Source organism: Ambystoma mexicanum, chromosome 2q, assembly GCF_040938575.1.
Source record: "Ambystoma mexicanum isolate Mex_15411 chromosome 2q, UKY_AmexF1_1, whole genome shotgun sequence".
Taxonomy (NCBI): Eukaryota; Metazoa; Chordata; class Amphibia; order Caudata; family Ambystomatidae; genus Ambystoma; species Ambystoma mexicanum.
The window spans coordinates 541088655-541110488 of record NC_090924.1 but is presented as its reverse complement, the minus strand read 5'-3'; positions in this window follow the sequence as shown (position 1 = coordinate 541110488).

Genomic DNA, 21834 nt, shown 5'->3' with positions numbered 1-21834 from the left:
GGCAATGAGATGTGGTCGTCTGTGTGCTTGAGGAGGGCATTGAGCACTTGGATCAGTGTACGTGAGAATAATGGTTGTGATATGCCATGCAAGTGCCCCACTGTGTGCTGGTAGGTGCCTGTGGCCAGGAAGTGGAGGAGTACAGACACTACCTTCAGTAGGGGGGATGGCGGTTGGAGTTTCTATCATGCTGACGATGTTGTTGTGTATCATGTCTACGATGGCGCACCGGTCCAAACGGTTCAGGGTGTGGATCTGCTCAGCAGTGAGGTTGAATGGATTGGCTCTGATGCGTGGGATTGGGGGCTGCCTGCGTGGTGGCACTGGCTGTGCTGGTGGGGCTTGCTGGGCCTGCCTTGCCCTCCTTCTCCTCCTGCGTCTCCTCTGTGCTGCCTGTTGTTGCTGTTGCTGTTGTAGCACATGCATTGCTATCAGGTCCTCCAGCCCCAACATTGCTAGTCGTATTGGTATCATTGTGGAGTGTGACTGGGTGTGGGAAGGGGTGGGGTGTGCTCTTTTTGTACTTCCTGAGTCTGTATTGCCTTCACCTGTGCTGTTTCTATGCACCTGTGGCAGCTGCATTCACTTTACATGGCCCTTTACGGTTGGTTCGCGATGGCGTAATTAGCACCATGGCGGTAAGGTACTTAACGGGCTGGGTGATGGCGTTAGGTGCATGTCCGCTTGGGTCGGCATTTGCGTACCTTTCCGCCATGGCGCTAAGTACGGTGTGGCCGGTCGCGTGCGCGCACCCTTAGCGCAGTTAGCGGCAGCGTTAACTACGATGCCGCTAATGGCATCGTAGTTAACGGTCACGGGTCATGATCGGACCTGGCGGAAAACGATGGCGGTAACCATTTACCGCCATCGTTTTTCACTTAGCGCCAGGGTCGTAATGACTGTGATTGATTTCTTATTGGCAAAATAAACTTTTCATTTTCCCTTTTTTTAACTATGTATTCGTTTATTACAAAAAAGTAAACAAAAAACAATTGTTATTAGGCACATTTCAAAATACAATGATAAAATCGGATAACGTGCATCAACAAATACTACAAGTTAACAAATTAAAAATTAAAAATTTTACAAGTAGCAATGTAATAGTACAATGTTAGCGGTTTCCATGTAGGTTGGGTCAGCTTTGCTTAAAAAAATCCTCAAACATTTTTAAATCTTTTAAAAAGGTTACCACTTTAATTGATAATGAACTATGGATACCCCTTGAAATCCTATGCTAAAATGGAGTTGTATTTAAGAACCACTCATAAACATATTCTTTAAAAAACACCAATCGTTTTTCCTGAAGAAAGGGACAGGCTATAAATAAATGTTTCAATGATTGTGCCTCACACAAGCAATATCTGCAGCGATCATTCTCTCTTAATCTCTCTAGGAAACAGGATCTCACGGGTATGGATTAAATTGAGCCTCATCCTCAAGAATGTCCTCATAAATCTCCCATCAGGACATCGCTTCAAGTAATCCGGCACTACACCTCGTTTCTTATGCTCCAAACAAATCTCACTATAAAGGTCATATGTGTTCCCCTTTTCGCAAGTGCTCGTCCAATCTAGGCTCAAAATTGTGTCCTTTACATGATCTTGTCTAAGGGTAGTAAACTCATCCTTCAATTCATATTCTTCTAATATTTCCTTACAATTTTAGTTTAATTAGTTTGTCCTTCCTATACTGTTTGCCATATATTTCTAAATTAAATGATATAAAGAATTTGGACTAGAGTTCATTAACTTTCTATATGTGCGGATAACATTACATTTTACAAAGCATACTAATGATATTAAACCAAACTCATACCATAAAATACATACTCTGATGCAATTTGAGGGGTTTAAAATTTTTCTCCATATAAAACACTTTAATTTTCTTTAAATGGGGTCTGGAATATAGTTGATTGAAAAATACATAGCATGGTAAGAAGTATTATCAATTTAAGATGCTTTAGTCAGCCAATTAATGACTCTATCAAATGGCCTACTCTCTTTAAGTCTTTATTGTCTTCATTTTTTCTCAGTAGTTTATTTTGTTAATGTATTGATGGTTGTGCCCACATAATCTCTTTTCATCAGTTACTGCCCACATAATTCATGTCCTTCTGTTACTGCCTATAGAAAGCTACGAAATACCCTATCACCTGTTACTGCCCACATACTTTCTGTCCTTCTGGTAATGTGTATGGAATTCCCTATCGCCAGTTACGGCCCACAAAATGTCTTTCCTTCTGGTAATGCGTATAGAATGTCGCATAATGCCCTGTCACCATTTACTGCCATATCCTTCAGTTGCTGCCCACAGAATTCTTGTCCATCGGTTACTGGCTGCAAAATGCCTGCATATCAATTAGTACTCACAGATATCTTAACCATCAGTTACTGCCCACCCCTCAGAATTCCAGCCAGCCTGTTGCTGACCACAAAAAGAATACCCATCCCCTATTGCAAACAGAAAGTCTATGTATCAGTTAGAGCCCACAGAAGGCTTGACCACGAGAGGTTTCCCACAGCATACACTACCATCAGTTAGTGCTTCTTGGCCATTTGTTAGCCCCCACAGAATGTGTGTACTCCAGTTACTACCCACAGAATTCCCGCCTATACCTTACTGACCAAATAATGTCTGCCCATTACATATTGGCCTCAGCAAGCATTTCAATGAATTAGTACCTGCAGTATGCTTGCCCATCAACTACCAGCCACAAAACACCAGACAATTGCTTACTGCCCACAGAGTGCATGTATACCATGCATGCAGATGGGGATCGAAGATGGCCGCCAGTCAAGTGACGCTGCTCGAGTGCTCCCAATACACGTTAAGAAATCCATCTGAAATCCATGTGGAAATCCAGCGATATGGTTTTTATTTGCACATTTTCTTATGGGGATGGGTCTGGGTTGTTATGATGTGTTCTATGGATGTTTCTGTGCTCACTAGTTTGACTTGGACCAATTTAAATCCTAGGGTGTTTTGTCTCCTTGGTTTGATGAAATGTGATGCTGTCTTTCACACAAGCTCCTACAACCATTTGGGAGCACTATCTGCCTGGTGTGAGGAATACAGTGCAGGTGGATCCGCTCTCACTCAATGGCAAGCGTTGTCATGTGCATGGGTACATTATGCTTTGCTGGTTTGCTTCCTTACATTTGATACCACCATGCCGTCACTGCCCGCCTGCTCTGCTTCCTGCATGGAATCCAGCACTCCTCCAACACAGTAATGTCACACTGCTAGGCCTTCCGTACATGCAAGAGGGTGTTGAGTAGGCCTGCTGTGTCAGACCGATGGTCAATGAGGTTAGGTGGGGCTTTCGTTGCGTTAGAGGGGGAAATACATGACTGAGGCGTATTTGCGATTTGATCTCACAGAAACGGGACAGCAAGAGTGCAACCGCGCACATTCTCGCAGCCAGATATGTGGCACCCTGGCACCCCCTCCAGTGGCTGCAGCATTCAGGACAATGGGCACGCACTGGAAACTAGGTGAGCTTGGTCCGCAGTGAGCGGCCATCTACTGCACAATCTCACAGTGAGGGCCAAAGACACCCTGGCTCTAGCTCAATGGGCTCAACGAGCACGGTCTGGGTGTCTCAGATGTTTCATTTATCCTACTTGTTTCTGCCACACACTCAGGTCCAGCTCCAGCAGCGGGGGCCAGCCCCCCTCCCAGTTCCCCAAGGCCGCGCCCTAGCCCCCCTAGAAAGGAAGCCATGCCAGTGGTGTTGAACACCACTGGGATCCGAGGGAGTAGGTGTGTGGGGTAGGAGGGGGGGATATCTCTCAAAACATGCAGCATCAACCACAGAGATATAATTCTGAGAAACTGAACTGCAGGAGGTCCAGACAGGATTTGTTTGCTTGCCATAGACAACAATGTATGCCCCGCAGCCATGAAAGCAGAAATGACCAGGGAGTTGGAGGGCCGTTCACGCCTCTAAACACACTTATCCAAGCAGGCTGCCTACAACTATTTTCTCAAATCTAAAATCACAATTTTAATTTCTGAAATTTAAAGTATGTTTATTTTTTGTGGGAATATATAGTGGTTTTTCACATCATTCTTAATAAAATGGTTAACCACATCAAACAATAAATGACAGGTGATGTTTCTTGAACACATATTTCTGCAAAAGGTGCATGAACTGACTGGTGGCCCTTACAAATCACAAAGTATATATTCTTCAGCATGAACTACTACTTGGGTATAAGTGAAAAGATAAGGTTGGTAGAAACAAAAATGTAATTCTAATTCTGGAGGGGAGAGGGTAGTAAAATCAAAAGGTGATAGATGCAAGGCTTTGAATGAAACATTACCACTACCATTGCTCTGCGCAACATTCCATGCTATAATTCTGTAGTGTGCTTGTGCCATTACAGAAGGGGACAACCCATTAGCAAATTACTATTGGTTCTGCCACCAAAAGGTGTTGTTCAATCTCAATTTCTAGGACATGTCCCCTCTACACTGGAACACAATCAATGACATGCATTTTTAGGCTTTGTGGTCTAGCAGTTTGGCAAGGGCTTCTCACATTGGTGACAGGGCCAAGGCTAATTTGCAAACAATGGTATGGATGTCTGGCCAGAGCATTGTCAGTGGTTATAATTGATTCAGAGACGTTTGCCAATTAGGCACAAGCCAGAACTCATGCATTGGAACACAGATAGGATGGAGATAAAATGTGTGGAGAAACACACATCCTATGGGTGTGTTTCGTCATTTACCCACCCGATGACTATCCTTGACTATATTAATGCCTATGGCATTACCACCAACACTGCCCATCGCCACCAAAACATAACCTTTCTGGAACTCCTCGAGCAAGCTCTATCACAACGTAGCACCAAACGTGTTGCTGTATATGGCCTGCCAGTGTTCTATCTAAGCATTCTTTTGAGTTTTTAATTACTTAATTGCCTCTGTAAATGAGCTCCTTGTGCAATACAAATCTCTTAATGTGTGTCTTCAGCCAGTTGAATTTATAAGCAATATCTTTGTCAATGGCTCTGTTCCTTACACTGAAGTCCTGCCTTAAGCAATTGCAAAGCCAACAGGTTTGGCTTGCGTATAGGTATTAGACAGAAATTTGCCAGGCAATGCCATCAAATGCCCTGGTACTCGTGACGCTTTCCAGCTGTTTCCATTTTATGGCCAGGTGGTAACCTTATGGCAGTGCCTGACAAATGCCTATCCACGCCTAATCAAAGGCTCAAGATGTTGGCTTTGCCAATGCATGTTTGTCTCTGTTTCTCTTCCTTGGTGAACGTGTTTATGCCCAGATGTCGGTACATTGAAGGCTATGCCGAGGGAATTAAGCTGCATCTGCAAAGGATTCTTATGGGATCCGCCTGACTTTTACACCTGGTAAAATTAGGCGGATTCCAAAAGAATCCCTTGTGGATCACTCCCACAATCGTTAATTGTGGAAGTGATTTATACTTTTCCAGACACGTAGTGGATAAGTGAAGAGCAAAGGGGATTTATGCCTGTGTTTTACACTGTGCTTTTTCAGTACTTGGTGGAAACAATTAAAATTGATCAATGGCCCCTTTTGCAAAAAAGTGCAAACAGGAGTGGTCTCCTCTGTGCAATTTAGGATTCAAAACAAAATGCCCCCCTTATGCTTCTCATCAGCATGTTTCTACAATGATGGTTGGATGGTTTATCATATGACTTGTGCATTTTTCAGCTTGGAAGATGCATGGTCAAGTATCTACATTTCAGGCTCAGCTCACATTCTGGGTTTACCACTTAACCAAAGTGTGGGATCCTGGGCAAAGCATTTAATTTCACTATGCCTTACCTGCTAATATTACGTTCCAATAGAAGTGATTCAGTTAGCATTATAAGGTATTCCAAAAATCCTCACTCATGGCTAAATAGATGGGCAGCAAAGACATACACACACACACACACATCTTTCTTCGAAAATATCAGGCCACATTTATTGAACCAAATTGTGTCATTCAATAACAAATCAAAGTAAACGCATCAAACTAAGAGTCATCATGAACAATTGCATATTATAACCAGTATGTAAACAGTATGCACTAAACAATGATGTACAGGGGCATGGCAGGGGAGCAAGGCCGTTTCCTTCCTGCCACGCCCCACCACGAGCGCTACCAGAAGTCCAGAAACACCCCGACCTGCACCGCCTGCCTCTTGATGCAGCTCTCCGAGCCTTAGCACGCTCTCCTACATACTTGCACTACCGCACCCTCAACTCAATAAAAAAATGTGTTTAAAATGTAATATCTTTCACAAAAAGATGGCGGGACCACAAGCACCTCCTCCGAGGCCTGCTGGGAGTAGCCACAGTGTTCAGGAAGGCATTGTTGGACGAACACCATCTGAGATGATACAAAGTCTGGGGGCCTCGATGCTCAGCCCTCTCAGGGGTGGAGGAGGTGGCAACAGCCTCAATTCTCCACTACCAGGACAGGAAATGCATGCTGGGGACTGGTGAGAGTAGGTAGGAGTGGAGGTAAATGGGAATGTTGGGCAGGGGGAGCTGAAGGAAGGTGAATGGGGGTGAAATGTGAAGGAGGATCGGATATAATAGAAAGGGGAGAGCAGATGGGAAGGGAAGATAGGTAGATTCATGTTGAAACACTATTTTCCTTGCTTCTCTTTTCCTCCTTACTGTTTTTATAGAGGGGGTGCAAATGTACTTTTTTAGATCCAGGAAGACATGTTCTGCTGGATCACAGGTCTGGGAAATCAAGATCAACTCCAGCACTTTGTTTAGGGTACTACTAGACTCACACCCAATGGAATTTGGGCCCCCCTGATCACAAACCTGGTCCACCCAGATGAAAATTCCTGGAGGTGAGAGGGTTCTGCTTTGTTGCTGGAACTGTAGAAAGTGTTTAATTTTGTTATACACAGGTTACGCACAGGTTGGGGGTCTCTTCAACACACTGCATTCTTTGATTTCTTGGCCTATGCAGCATTTCTGCACCTATTTCCTTTTTTCTTTGTTTTCTTTTTTAAACTCTTAATTTCATTTTCAACAATAAAACATATTAGAAAGTATACATGATTTGGGTAATTACAACTTCAGTTCAATGAAAATATATATCATCTATTATATCACCTAGAAGTTGCAATCAACAATATAGAAAAAGTAACTAACACATCTATTAACATCCCAACCTAGAATTCAGTAACCATAAATTACACATAACACAGACCAACAAACATAACAAACAAACCCATGACAAAACCCCCCCTTCACACCCAACATATATATAATACATAACTAGGCACTCTTACCAATGTTCACCCATATAATTCATTCAAAGGCCCCCATAAATCCATAAAAAATTCATCCCTATGCTGTGTATACAACATTGATTTTTCACACTTTGAGAGTATTTGCATATCAAGTAGCCAGTCTTCCACCAACAGCTTTTTTCCTGGTTTTCCACACTCTCAGCATTTGTTTAGTCGCCACTAGACGGGCCTTGTTAATCCAATATAAAGACTCACAATCAATATCACGTCCACTTTTTGGTGACTGTAAAATCACTGTCAATGAGTTCCGTGGGAACGAAATGTTCCAGATTATATCAATTCTGTCCAGTACATCCTTCCAAAAGTCTATCACCCTGACACAATCCCACAGCATATGTAACAATGAACCATTCTCTCTCTGTGTCACAACGAACCTCTGCGATGTCTATGGTACCTCTGTCCCCAAGCACCAGTGAAGGAGAGAATAATATACTCCCTCACCAGTTATTGAGGCCACAGGTGAAAAGAGGCAGGAACACGGGTACCAGGTGCTGCAAAGGAAAAGCAGGTGAGTGTGAGTACAAGGCAGTAACTTGGGAATGACCAATAATCAAGACATTGGAGTGGGACCTACCTAACATGGAGAAGAACCAGGACGGGAAGACAGCCGGGGGAGCTGGGGTTCAGAACCCCCTCACTTAGGGGCTTGACGTGGTGTTGAGCCGAAGTCCAAACAAAACAACCTTGAGCCAAAGGGGAGTTCCAGAAACAGTTCCAAGAAATGTCCAAAGCCAAAGGGTCCAAGATCCGAGGAAGGTAAACTTGACAGTTCCAAAAGCCAAGTGCGAAATCCGTAAGAAGCAGGTCCAATGATGCTAGCCAGAGAGTCCCAAAATCCACTAGGCAAAGTTCAGGCAACCAAATCCAAGGAGCAGGCAAAACAGTCCAGAAACACCAGAAGTCAAGGTTCAAAAGCCGGAGGGTCAAGATCCAGGAAAAACACAACGCCACTCGAAATGCTGAAAACAGCTGAGAAGCGTGGAAGCTCAGCTTCAGTGTTCTTTTAAACCGGTGCTTGGGTCACGTGATCGCTTCTTCACTGGGTCACGTGAGTGGCGTCGCGTATCACGTGACCCTTGCAACCGGGAAGTGGCAACATGATTGGTTGGGCGGGCCGCTCCTACAGCAACACGTGGGCATTGCCCACGTGACCAGGAAGCCGGGTTGGTGAGGCTCGATCCACCCCAGCGCCATCGCGGCCACAGTTTCCATGATGCCGTGCGCCGCCTCCCTCTTACGAGGAGCCCGGCGCCACAGCCTCTGAAGGAGCGCGCCCGGGAAAGGCCACCGCCGCAGGTAAGGTGTCGCTGGAAGGTGGGCGGTGTTGCGCGGCTCGTAAAACTCTGACATCCCCAACATTGATCACTAGCAGCCAAGCCCAACTTGTTCATTCGCACTGGGGTCCAGTAGATGGAGCCTAATATTCTTTGATGAATATAGCGCAATTTTAGATCAATCTTGGCCATAACAGCAACTTTCCAAAAACCTTCCCCTTCTTCTCTGAAATATTCCTACCTAACTCCTCAGACAAGCATGTCTTAATTTTCCCCATGAAACCAGCAAATGATCTTCCATTGGCATATGCTTAAGAAAACTTTACACTTTTTGCATATTTGCATCTAATTCATTGCAAATCTCCGGCTTCTGCAACATCGGTGTGTTCAACATCCGTTGTCTTTCAGACATCAAGTCCTTCATAATCCTATATCTTCCAATCTCCCTCTTGTTCAATCCAAGTTTCTCTACCAGACCTATAAAGGATACCATTCCCAATTCTTTTCAGATGTCCCCAATTGTCAAAATACCTTTACTAACCCAACTACGCCAGTTCAACATGTTATTATCATCCTGCAGTCCTGTATTATACCAAATTGATGCGTCCTTATACATGAACAGACCTTGCCCGTTACCTAATATCCAAGATGTTAATGCATCCTTTGTAGCAACAATTGGCTGTAAATTTACGACTTGCCTAGGCAGTTTCCCCAATGAATATACGCTCTTTACCTGATATGGTATCAAATTCTCCTTTTCTATTTGCTCCCATAATGGCTCCGAACTCCCTTCCTCTCGAAATAAACAAACAGATTTTTTAAACAAAAATCCTCTACAACAGTTCTCAAGTATTGGATAACCAAATCCCCCTTCCTGAACACTGCGAACCATAATATATCGTGGCATCTTTGGCCTCTTCCCCGTACCCCATAAGAACTCCTGAAATATCTTATCTATATGTCTAAGAACCTTTTTTGGAAACTGCAAAGAGAGTGACTGTATAGCATACAATACTTTTGGTAGTAGCATCATTTTGATTGCATTTACCTTAGCCCAAACACTCAGCACAATATGTCCCCATCTTTGAATGTCCCTCTGAACGACCTCTATTCATTTGCTCACATTGTAATCAACTATTTTCTTTATGTCACTGACAAGATAGATCCCCAAATATTTCACACTTAAATTTTCCCACTTACACTTCCGATCCATCTGACTGGAAATACCACAATTTTCTCCCAATTTATTTTATGACCCGACAGTAACCCCACCTCTTCAAACATGCCCTTCAAAATAAGACCTCCTTATTCCGGATTCCTCAAGATAACCGTAACATCATCAGCATAACCTATCACTTTAATTTCTCTGTCTCTCACACTCAAATATCTGAGGCACAGATGTTGCCTAATGTAGGCTAACAGGGGCTCTAATGCTAGGTTGAAAAGGAAGGGAGATAATAGGCATCCTTGCCTTGTCCCTCTAAATAGTTGAAAGGGCATTGACAATTCCTCATTCATCCAGATTCTGGCCATTATTTCTGACTGCAGAGCGCCAAATGCATTAATGAATAATGGTCCAAACCCCATCTCCAGCAGCGTATAATTCAGAAATGTCCAATTAACTCGATCAAAAGCTTTTTTGAGCATCTAAAACAATTAACAGAGTTTCCCCAACCTCTGAGTCTGGTAGGCCCATAATTTCCAAGAATGTTCTCATGTTGTCATGTCTGTGTTGTGACCTCATGAACCCTACCTGTTCTTGACCAATGAAATCCCCCATATATTTATCCAATCGATTAGTTAAAATCTTAGTGAAAATCTTTACATCAACATTAAGAAGTGATATAGGGCAGTAGTTACTACATTTAGTAGTATCCCTCCTTGGCTTAGGGATAATAGTAATAATTGCCTCCTTCTTTGAAGTGTATACAGTAGGTCAAACCCTTAACTTTTATTTCTCAAGCGGTCTGTGACATAACAAGGGTGATTACATAATCGAACAACAAAAATCACAGACTTCCTCCTTCTCCTGTATTTTTAATGCTAAGGAACTGCACCAGCTGAAGGACCGTCAACCAGGATGTCAACCAACAAACACACCCCATTCGGTCCCAAAAGAATGTTTGTTTCTTTTTATGCGTTTATCGAGAACACTTTTTTATTCAATTATGACATTTCTCTCCTCTGGAGAATGTGAATATATTAGAAAGGCATGCGTTGTCTCATACATTCCATATTCACATTCATCAATTCAACACATTTTTCTTGGGTTAGTAACAAAGAATATGGCTTCAAACTTGGACCACAGGTACGGTTGTTACCCAACAGTAATATTGACAGATATTCACTTGTTTTCAGAACATCTATGTAAAGAGCTCCAAGAGTTAGTAAAACAACATCAAACTTTTCTTTTTCAATCTTGTAATCGCAGGCAGTGTGTTTTGAGTGTAAAAATCTTTAAATAGTCCACTTGTCGTTCACTGTGCCTTACACTGTCTTACATTTCAGTTTTTGCCTTAGCTCTTTTAATCTCTGTGGGATATGTTATTGTCCATTATCCCATTCTTTGTTTGCCAGAGGTTTGAAAACAACTGTTGTTGTATCGACGCACTGCGTTTCGGCCTAAACATCAAAGGGTAGACCCCATCCCGGGTGGGCTTCCCTCGTCCATTTCACACAGGCCTCCGTCATGACAAAAAAATATTTTGTGGTCACAATGATCCTCGATCTTCTAACCCCAAAACTTCGTTCAGACCAATCTAAAAATGAAACAACACAAATATTTAGGACCCATTGTTGTGTGTGTTCATGTTAGCTATGCTATACCAGACTGTGCGGTAATGTATTACTGACCTTATTTGGTTTGCAAAACAGGGATAAGCCTCTCAATGAGGAACTGTTGTCTTATAAAGCTATTGCTACCGGTTGGTGTAATCACATCACAGGGAGCTCATTTTATATGGGAGAATTATTTCCCAGTGGTCAACATATATATGCTGTAATGTCATCAATCAGAGACATCAATGATGATCTATTTCATATACATTACCTATGTCACCCCACAGGTGTCAGCGTTAATTGTGTATTTTTCTGCATCATTTAATTCAACGCACATAAGCAGAGATGCCCTGGCTTGGAATGGCCCGACACTGTACCGCGTGTACCAGTGTCACCTGTTGGATTAGAATTAGGCACACCTCAGTATTGCCTGCATTACTTTTGCTATTCTGATGGTGCTCATAGAGATATAGTAAACTGGTTTTGAAAAAGGGGGGGACCCCGCCGCTTTAGTAATTGCGTGTGATTGTTCAACTATAAATCCCACTGAAATCGGTTATGAACAATATTCATGTAAAATACCGTAGTTCAGATACCCCTCCAGCGCCTGATGCGGCTGGTGTGTTACTATAGTGTCTGCCCATACTTCCTTCTTGGAATGACAGTACAAAAAGGCTTAAAAGCCTTAAAAAAAAACTTGTGACAACGAGCCTGCAATGGCTACAGCCTTGCTATCATTCTCACTGTGTTACATAGATGCACTGTGGGTGTTGCAGGGTCCTCATGTACATTGGATAATCCTTGGCGCGGGACCTTTCATCGCTGTTTTTAACACACCTGCTTCTGTGCGCATGATACTGCCATAGAGAAAGAAAGGGGACTGTTTTTGCTGTTAGCTTCGTGGCCAATGGCTGTTGCCACACATGTCTAACATAATGGAAATGCGCATATCGATCCTAGTGCTTCTCTTGTTTGTGTGCAGTTATCAATAGCAGCGATTCATAATTAGTTTTAATACCGTCCCTATTTCAGAAGGATCGGCATTGATATGCGCGTTACTACCATAGATAAAGAAAGGGGAGTTTAGCAGTGCTTAACTATATGTGTCAATGGTTGCCATTTAAATGGTCGAAAACAAAAGGATCGAATGCCTTTTGATCGACAGTAAAATGATGAAAAAAAAGGGTCGATTTTTTTTTTATGGGGGGTTCTCCCCCCAGTCCCCCGTTTTCTTTATTAAAAACATTTTTTACCAACCCAAACTAAGAAATATATATAAATAAATAAATAAAAAAATGCAACCTTTTTTTTCTCGATCATTTGACTGTCGATCAAATGGTCATTCATTCGATCCTTTGTTTTCCACCATTTGACTGTATACCTGTGTCAATCACAAAGAAAATGTTTCTCAATAGCAGAAGCCCAAATTTGGGAGAACACCTATTTACTTAAACCATATAAACATTGTCAGTGTTGGTATGACAGACAGTTTCTAAGAGCTGTAATGACTCATCGTTTTAGGATCATTTTCAGATCAAAAGCCCACTAATCTCACAGTGGTCTTTGCTAGCCTTGCTAGTATTTCACAATAATTAATGAACATGCAGTGATTGTTGCCCGGTGTTCACTCGCCTGAGCCACACTTAAGTGTACTGCAAGTGGCACATGTTCATAAACAGTTTGCTGATGTTCAGCAACGTGTATTATGGACTACTGATGGACTAACGTTTTGGACCAACACCCCCACTCAGAAGAAAAGGCTCCATTCTATACTGGTGTTTAGGCCGTCTTTTACACTGTCCAATTTTTTGATCCATTTTTGTTCCAACTTCCTGAGAGCAAGATTTCTATTGCCTCCTCTTTTGGTGGCTTTTACAGTTTGGATCACAAACCATTGTAAGTTAGTGTGGGTGTGGCATTTCTTAACATAGTGCTCTACTAATGGCTTGTCTGCCACCTTGTTTTTCAAACGGGACCAATGTTCACAAATTTTCTGGTGCACCTCTCTCTTGGTCTTTCCCGTATATAGGAGATTGCACAGGCATCTTATCCCATAGATCTCCCAGGTGGTCTTGCAATTTGTAAATTCTTTTACTGTCCACTGTATATTTTTGAGGGTGATGTTTTTCATATTTTCTGTGAGGGCACAGACTGAACATTGACCACATTTGAAGTGTCCCACGACAGGTGAAAGATACCATAGGGTGGTCTGTTTTTCTTTATTCACCGCCTGATCTTGATAGGTATGTACAAGCATCTGTTTCAGGTTTTTTGTTTCCTTGAAGGCAAAACGCGGTCTCTGTGGATTAAAGTCTGGTGTGTTGACTAAAGACCAATGTTTCAGAATGGTTTTCTTGATGGCATTACTCACGGGGCTATATGTCGTTACACATGTTATTCGTTCTTCCATTGCTTTTTTCTGTTTTGTGAGGCAGATTTCTCGTTGGATGTTCCTTGCCCTCTTCTTAGCTGTTTTAATCGAACAGTGGGGATATCCTCGTTGTTTCAGTCGTGCTGACCAATTTGCAGCATGTACTTCGAACTGTTGTATCGTGGAGCAGTTTCTTCTTATGCGCAGGAACTGACCGTATGGTAAATTGTTTTTTAAATTCACAGGAAGGTAACTTCCAAAGTGAAGTAACATATTTGTATCCGTAGGTTTGCGGAAGAATGTTTGTTTCTAGATTCCCTTCTTCGTTCTTTTGTATTCTTCCCTTCTTCATGTCGGCTGTAATGGTGAATTTCAAAAAAGGATCTTGATTGTTAAGCCAGATCTTGAAGGTCTCCAGTTCATCACACTTGCCGCCACCAGAATACAAGATATCTTGTAGAATAAAGAAGCTAAGCGATGTATTAACATAGTGTACAAAGTTAATTATAAAAACATTTGTGGATAAAAGTTTGTTGATGGACACAAATACACAAGCGGCATATCAAGTTTCATAATGTTTTTGCAACCTCGAGTTCATGAAACAACTGATAAGGTTGCACAAGAAATGTTCAAAGAAATTGTTGTGACATAAACAAACTTTTTATTATTGGAAGAAGACTATCACATTCACGCAGAAAGTGTCTATAATGTACAATTGATATTTTACTAGACATGGAACAATATGAAATAAAATCAAACAGATACATCATTCTCCTTTCGTGTTTCCATCCCCTCCCTTTTCTTGTTTCCCATCATTTCTGATGTTGGGTTAGTACTAAGAGGATTAGCAGTGATCCTTAGATGTGAAAAATGATGTGAAAGAAAGGAAATTATTATTAAAGTATACTGAAAGTGCCCTAAAGAAGCCCTGAAGAAGCTCACCACGGATCTTTACAAAAAAAGATTGTATGGAGTGAATCACTGTGAAACTGTCAAACTGAGAAATTGGACAGTGTATATTGGGCTCAACATACTATATGCAATTATCGTTTTGCATAAAACTGTTTAGTGAAAATCTCAAAATAATACTAATGGTTGTTATGAAACACCAAATACCATACATAGGCAAGGTGTAACCAAAGAAAATAAAAATCCTTGGATTAAGGGTATCTAAGGAACAAATTAAGTTTCCTTAGATATAGAGTATCAGATACATGAAAAATATTTAAGGTGGTCATGAATAATAATTTGTTGAAATGTGACATAATAATTGGTGGCAAAAATGAATTATGAAAAATGCAATGATCAAAAAGACTTTGAATAAATGAAATACATTAAAGAACCATCAGAAAGTGAAAATGTGTTGTGCGACTGATGATATTACTTATTAAGAAATAACTCCTGTACAGTGAGCCCAAGAATTCTGAGGGAGGGGCCAACCAGAGGTTGATTGTACCCCAATTCTACAGGAGGTTGCTACTGGACTTGGCTCACGGCATTCCTTTGGTGGTTCGTTTAGGAGTAAACAAGACAGCTGGCATGCTGTCTGCCCAGTTTTAGTGGCCCCTGATGGGTGTACACATTATGGAATTTGTAAGGTCTTGTCACACTTGCTTAGCATCCATTAAGTGTGGCTGGGTAAAAAAGGCCCCCTTATTTCCACTACCAGTAGTTTTACGGCCTTTTAAGAGAATAGGAATGGACATTGTGGGCCCTTTGGATCCTCAGACCACTTCATGGAACTAGTATATTTCAGTTGTTGTTGACCATGTCACCCGGTACCCAGAGACTGTATTCTTGAGAAGCATCAAAGCCCCTGTGGTGGCAAAAGCTTTGATAGAGATATTCACTTGTGTGGGGTTCCTTAAAGAAGTTATTTCTAACAGGGTATCCAACTTAATATCCGTAGATGAAGGTCATGTGGGATGAATGTGGTGTAACGTTTAGGTTCTCCATAGCCTTTCACTTGCAAACCCATGGGCTTGTTGAGCAGTTCAACTAAACCCTGAAAGGCATGATAGGTGCTTTGTAGGAGCAGCTAAGGAGAAAGCAGGATATTCTCCTGCCATGCCTTCTGTTTGCCAACTGGGAGGTGCCACAGAGCGGTGTAGGGTTTAGTCCCTTTGAGCTCTTGCTTGACCACCCTGTTAGTGGTCCTCTAAGTCTGATTCAGAAAGGATGAAAGGGCAATTCACAAAGTACTTCCCATAGCAGGGTGGTGTACATGCTTGGCCTCAGATCCAAGATGGCCAAGTGCAGAAAACAGAACACCCAAAATCTGAAAGTCAGCCAGGAGCCCATGAAGCACTGGCATAACCAGAAGGCCACAGAGACAGGATATCCTCCAGGACAGATGATCTGGATTATAGAACCTGCCAATCCCAGTGAACTTCGTCATAATTGGACTGGGCTTTATGTGGTTCTGGAAATGATCAGTTAACAATACAGTTAGATACAGTTAACAACCTCATTGATACTGGGTCTTTTATGTCAATTGGCTGAAGCCTTACTACAGCAGGAATGACATGGTGTTGGTTACCATGACTGATGATGAGATGGATTCTCTGCCAGACTTGCAGCACACAGAGTCCACTGTTGAGTCTCTAGAGAGAGTTCGGATTTCTCCAGATCTAAGGACACAGCAGTTGTGGGATGGCCGGCAGCTGCTGGGCCAGTACGCAAGTCTGTTCTTGATGACTCCAGGATAAATTGATTAATGCATCCATAACATTGACACTAGAGACAGTAAGCATGTGAATAGCAGAATTCACAAGGTGTCTGACAAGGTAAAGCACACCATCAAGGAGGAGGTCCCCAAGATGTTGGACTTATAGGTGATTGAGCCTTTCCAAAGCCCTTTGGTCATTCATGTGGTACTGGTTCCTAAAAAGTCCTGAAGTGGCATAACTGAAGTCTGCTTTTGCATGGACTATTGGGGGCTCAATTCTGCCACCAAGAAAGATGAATGTGCCACACCTAGGGCAGATGATCTTATTGACAGATTAGGTGCTGCCAGGTTCATGAGTACCTTTGACCTCACTGCAGGGCACTGGCGGTTAGGCGTAAGTGAAATTGCTCAATTCATTTCTGCAGAAAAACGGGTGGATTCAAGGAAACATTCGCCTGATCTGCCCATTTCGCCAAAGGGGCAGAACTGGCAGTTACTGCAATTTTCCCGCCAACATTTTGTTTTTCAAAATGTTGGGTGCTTTGGCCCCCTGAATAGTGTTTTTCCCCCAATATTTGTTTTGTGTGCATTTTGGCTGTGGTGGAAAAGGAAGAAAACAGCCCTGCCTGCAAAACGAAAATGTTGGGTAATTTCGCCAATTCCGTTTTGCCAGCGGTAATTTCACCAACCTCTATTGGCAGTTAGGCCTAATTAAGAAAGCAAAGGAGAGGTCAGCATTTTCCAATTAAGAAAGGCACTACCAGTTGTGATGAATCGCAGGATTCAGTCACTTCTCCCCAGGTGGGAGACTTTCTCTGTGAGGCTAGGGAGGTGAGCCTGCGAGGCAATACCCTCCCCAAGGGTAGAGACAAGTAGGACCTCACTGGGAGAGTCCACTCCCTTGAGGACAAGGACTCCCATTCCAATGAGGACCTCCCATACCCACCTACCTATAATACATTGCTAATAACACCAGCCAGAAGAAAACATGATGAAGAAACATACATTTGTTATTGTAACCTAGAAGCTTTGAGTGAACCTGAAAACAGCTATCTATATGGTACTGAAACAAAAAAACCACTGGAGTAATACAGATAACAAGTAGAACAAAGAAGAAGGACTTTGATGCTGCTCTGGGGAAGTCACAAGGCAGCGTCATAAATGTGAGAGGAGGAGACTTGAGAGAGGGAGAAGTCTGAGAGTTTTGAATCTTCTATGGTAGCCCAGCTGAACGAAACAGGGATGCACGGCATCCGATGCTGAAAGGAAGCAGTAGTGTGGGTCCTGACGTCTGGCACTCAGGAGAATTGGATGTGAGTACAGTGTCCAAAGAATGACCGAGTAGGAAGTGGTGGTGTGACCGAAACCCAGTGGACTTGGGAGTCCATAAACAACGCTGAGACCACTTACCTGAACGCACTGAGGAGCGTCTCGAAAGAAGAAGAAGCAAAGAGCTGAGACACCAAGCTGACAATTAACAAAGAGGGTCCTGTCCTGAACAAAGTCCCGGTGAGGTTATCTCTGAGATATATAGTTCACTGGGAAAGTGGGAGACCCGGGTGGGTGAATCCTTTATTAAAGTGAACTTGCTAAGAAAGCAGCCCACAGAGAAGGGAGTCATCCACCTGTGCCTTAGTTGTTTTTGTAGTGGTAGGTTAGATTAGTTTTGGACAGTGGACCGATCTTCCTTTTGGACTTATTGACAACTGGCAAGCACCCTAGTTAGTTTTGTTAGGGTAAACCCGTAGTTTAGGGAAAGTCAGAACTTTTACTTTTCTTTTAAACGAAGAGTCTGTGTCCTTCTTCTGACTCGCCACAGAGTTCAGTGTCAAGTCTTTTGTGTTATAAAAATTCCCCTGCACCTATCTTGGTCACAGGACTTCAGCGTTGCCCATCTAGATAACGTTGCTGTCTTCATCCATAACTGGGATGGCCATCTATCCCACCAGAAACAGGTCCGTTTAGCCATGTAGAAGGCTGTCTTGACTACCAAATGTCAGATAGCACAGGGGACTGTAACATACCTAGGACACTAAGTGGGTGGCGGTAAGAAACAGCCCCTCCAGGCCAAAGTCCGAGTGCCACAACACCGGGGACACTGGGGCTTGCAGCATTGGCAGTTGCCATGGCGCCCGATAGCACAATGCCAAAACGCAAATTATGATTGCCAGCATTCGTGGAGGTGTTGACATCATCACGCACACGGATGCAGGTACGGACGCGCGGTCAATCAGAGACTCTGAAGGCACCAAGCCTCATCCACTGAGCAGTATAGCGCCAGCGTTAGAGAAGGCATGCACTCTTCAAACAGCCAAGTACCCGTGAGTAGTGTTTTCAGCACTCCATGTTTGTTTTCCGTGGCTTTGTGCCCCCGGTTTCTGTTCGTTGGATACCTCTTTGGATTACCCTGCTGCTTGAGACTAATGTGGTGTTTTCCTGGAACTTTGACTTTTGTTTCCTGGATTTCCCTTCGGAATACACTGCTGCTTGTGATGTTTTTGGTGGTTCTATAAACTTCTACTGCCTGGTTATTCCCTCTTCAAGTGTGGATCTTGGAATTGTCATTTCAGTTTATCAATTGGATACTTCTCTGGATGTTTTTTCCTTTCTTCATTGGATTCTGTACTCCATTAATATTCTGTCCTAGTTGTGCCCGCCCTGTGTGGAAACGATCACAGTACATTTATCCCGTCATCAGAGAATCAATGCATTATAAAGCCAATTGCATGCTTTGCCCCTTGATCTTGATGGGCAGGGAGAAGGGGCAATGGCAGCAGCCACCCTGCCGCATGAGGACCAATACCCCTGCTGCAACTCATCTCATGGTCATGCCACATCCATTTCCCCTGCCTGGCCCACACAAACCATTCTGTTCGCGGCCTTACATCCTACAGGAACGCTGTTTACCGGTGCCTGTTGCACTTTTGTATAGGCCTTCAGCCTTTTAGAATTCTTCCACAAAAGCTCCCTTTATCCTTTCATATTTAGGGAGATTGGCAGCAAACCTGAGAGAACCCAGTGTTGGAAAAGAACGACCTGGTTTTGTATTACTGCAATGCTCTGTTAATAGCGTTTGGTAAAGTGTTTGATATGTGATTCAAAACACACACACTGGATCTTGCCATATTAGATCTGGCCCAAGGTAAATAAGGTGTTCTCACATATATAGGACACTTTAACCAGTTAGCTGTTGAAACCTCTTGGCCAGACCAGAGATGCCCTGGAGCCTAAGCAGATAGGGAGCTTGAAGGGGCCTCTTACGCTCGAAGAAAGGGAGCGCCACAGAGGGTGTTGCCTGTGCTTTTATTGTGGTAAGAATGGTCACTACATATGTTCTTGTGCAGTCAAACCATCCAAGAAGCTGGAAAACTCAAATCCCGTTCTGCTGAGGGCACTGCCTGCTTGCTATCTGACGTCCACTTGTTCTTGAGGTATGTCCAAGCCTTTCTTGCAACCCCAGGATCAGACTTACTACCTGTCTCCATACTTCCGGGTTTGGGAACTATGGGGAATTTTATGGACATATCTTTTGCACAGAAGGAAGGAATACCAACCATTAAGAAAGTAGTCCCAGAACTCGCAAGGGCAGTGGATGGTTCTTCCTTGACCCTGCGGTGAAACAAACTGCTCTTCTGGATCTGAAGATGGTACAGCTACACAGCAAATGGCTTTCATTCGATCTGATCGATGCCCCTCAATACAGTATCCTTCGTGGTATATGGTTACAGGAACACAAGCCCGATGACTGAGTAACCAAAGACCATTGCTTTCCTCCTACTTGTGCTCACCATTCCGAGAGTGCTATAGTTTGCCATTCAAGCCCTTTTCAAGCATTGTTGTCTTCTTGTCACAAGATTGGGGATGTTAACAATACTCTCCCCATTGAATATCAGGATATATTGCCAACATTTCGCCCTTATGATTGTCCCATAGAACTTGTGGAAGGGGCCCAAATTCTTCATGGCCATCTATACTGGCTAAGGCCCAAGAAGGAAGAGTTGTTGAAAGAGAACTTGACAACCGCATTGAAGAACAGATTAATCTGTCATTCTTGGTCTCTTGCTGCATCTCCCATTTTTTTCATACCAAAACGGGATGGCGACCACAGGCCATGCATGCATCGATTATAGGTTCTGGAACAATGTGACTAGGATGAATCGATATCCTCTCCCTCTTATCTTGGTCCTCTTGGACAAATTATGGGCAGCCACTATCTCTACTAAGCTGGATCTAAGGGGCGTCTATAACCTGATATGCGTTCACTGGAGAGATGGAGTGATGAATGGAACACCGCATTCTGCACTGAATGCAAGTTATTTGAATACGTTGCAATGCCCTTCTGGCTCTGTAACACCCCGGCCACATTCCAGCATTTTATTCACAAAGTGTTCAGTGATCTCCTAAAACTTTGGTAGTATATCTTGATGATATACTGATATATTCCAAATCGTTATCTCAGGATGTCAAACACGTGTGCATGGTACTTCAATGACTTATAGGCAAAGCTAGAAAAGTGTCTGCTTCACATTACTGAAGTTGAATTCCTGAGCTTCGTGTTGACCCCTCAGGAAGGCAAATGAGTGGCCCGTGCCTACCTCAATGAATGCCTTCCCGTCATTTCTAGCCATTGCCAATTTATACAGTCATTTTATACAATCCTTCTTGGCCATTGTGGCCCCGTTGAACTGATTGACTTGTCAAAACGTTCCCTTTCGGTGGATGGTCAAGAATTAAGCTGCCTACTCCGCTCTAAAGGAGGCTTTCATGACTGCTACGGTTCTTTAACACCCAAATCCAGACCTGCAGTTTATTGTAGAAGCGGATACCTCCACTGTTGCGTTAGGGGCAGTGTTTTCTCAAAGATGTCCACAAACTCGCCATCTGCAGCTAGTGGCTTATTTTTCACGGCGGTTGACTACAGCTGAACAAAGATACATGGTTATGGAACGGCGGATTTTGGCTATCAAGGCCTTTTCTAGGAATGGAGACATAATTTGCAGGGAGCAAAAGCAGCTACTTGCGGACATGCACCACTGGAACCTGCAAGCACTGGTTTCCAGTAAATGTACCAATGTCCATCAAACAGGGTAGCATCTGTTCTTCAGGCTATTTGACTTCCTGGTAATGTGTCATCCTGGGGTGCAGCATGGAAAAGCTGATGCTCTTTTAAGGCTAGGCACCAGAGAGCCTGAACGTTCCAAGAGGAATCCATGCTTGGACATGGCAAGGTGCTTTGTAGATGCACCGCTTCACCTCTACTGCTTGATGCCCTATGAAAATTGTACATACGTCATCCAGATCAGGCAGGAAGTATGAATCTGGAACCGACAGAGTCCCCGTTATACAAGGATGTCTGTACTTGTCTGACGAGCGAGACAGACAACAAGCCTTACATGACAGCAAGTTCTACGATAACCCTAGGCAACAAAGAA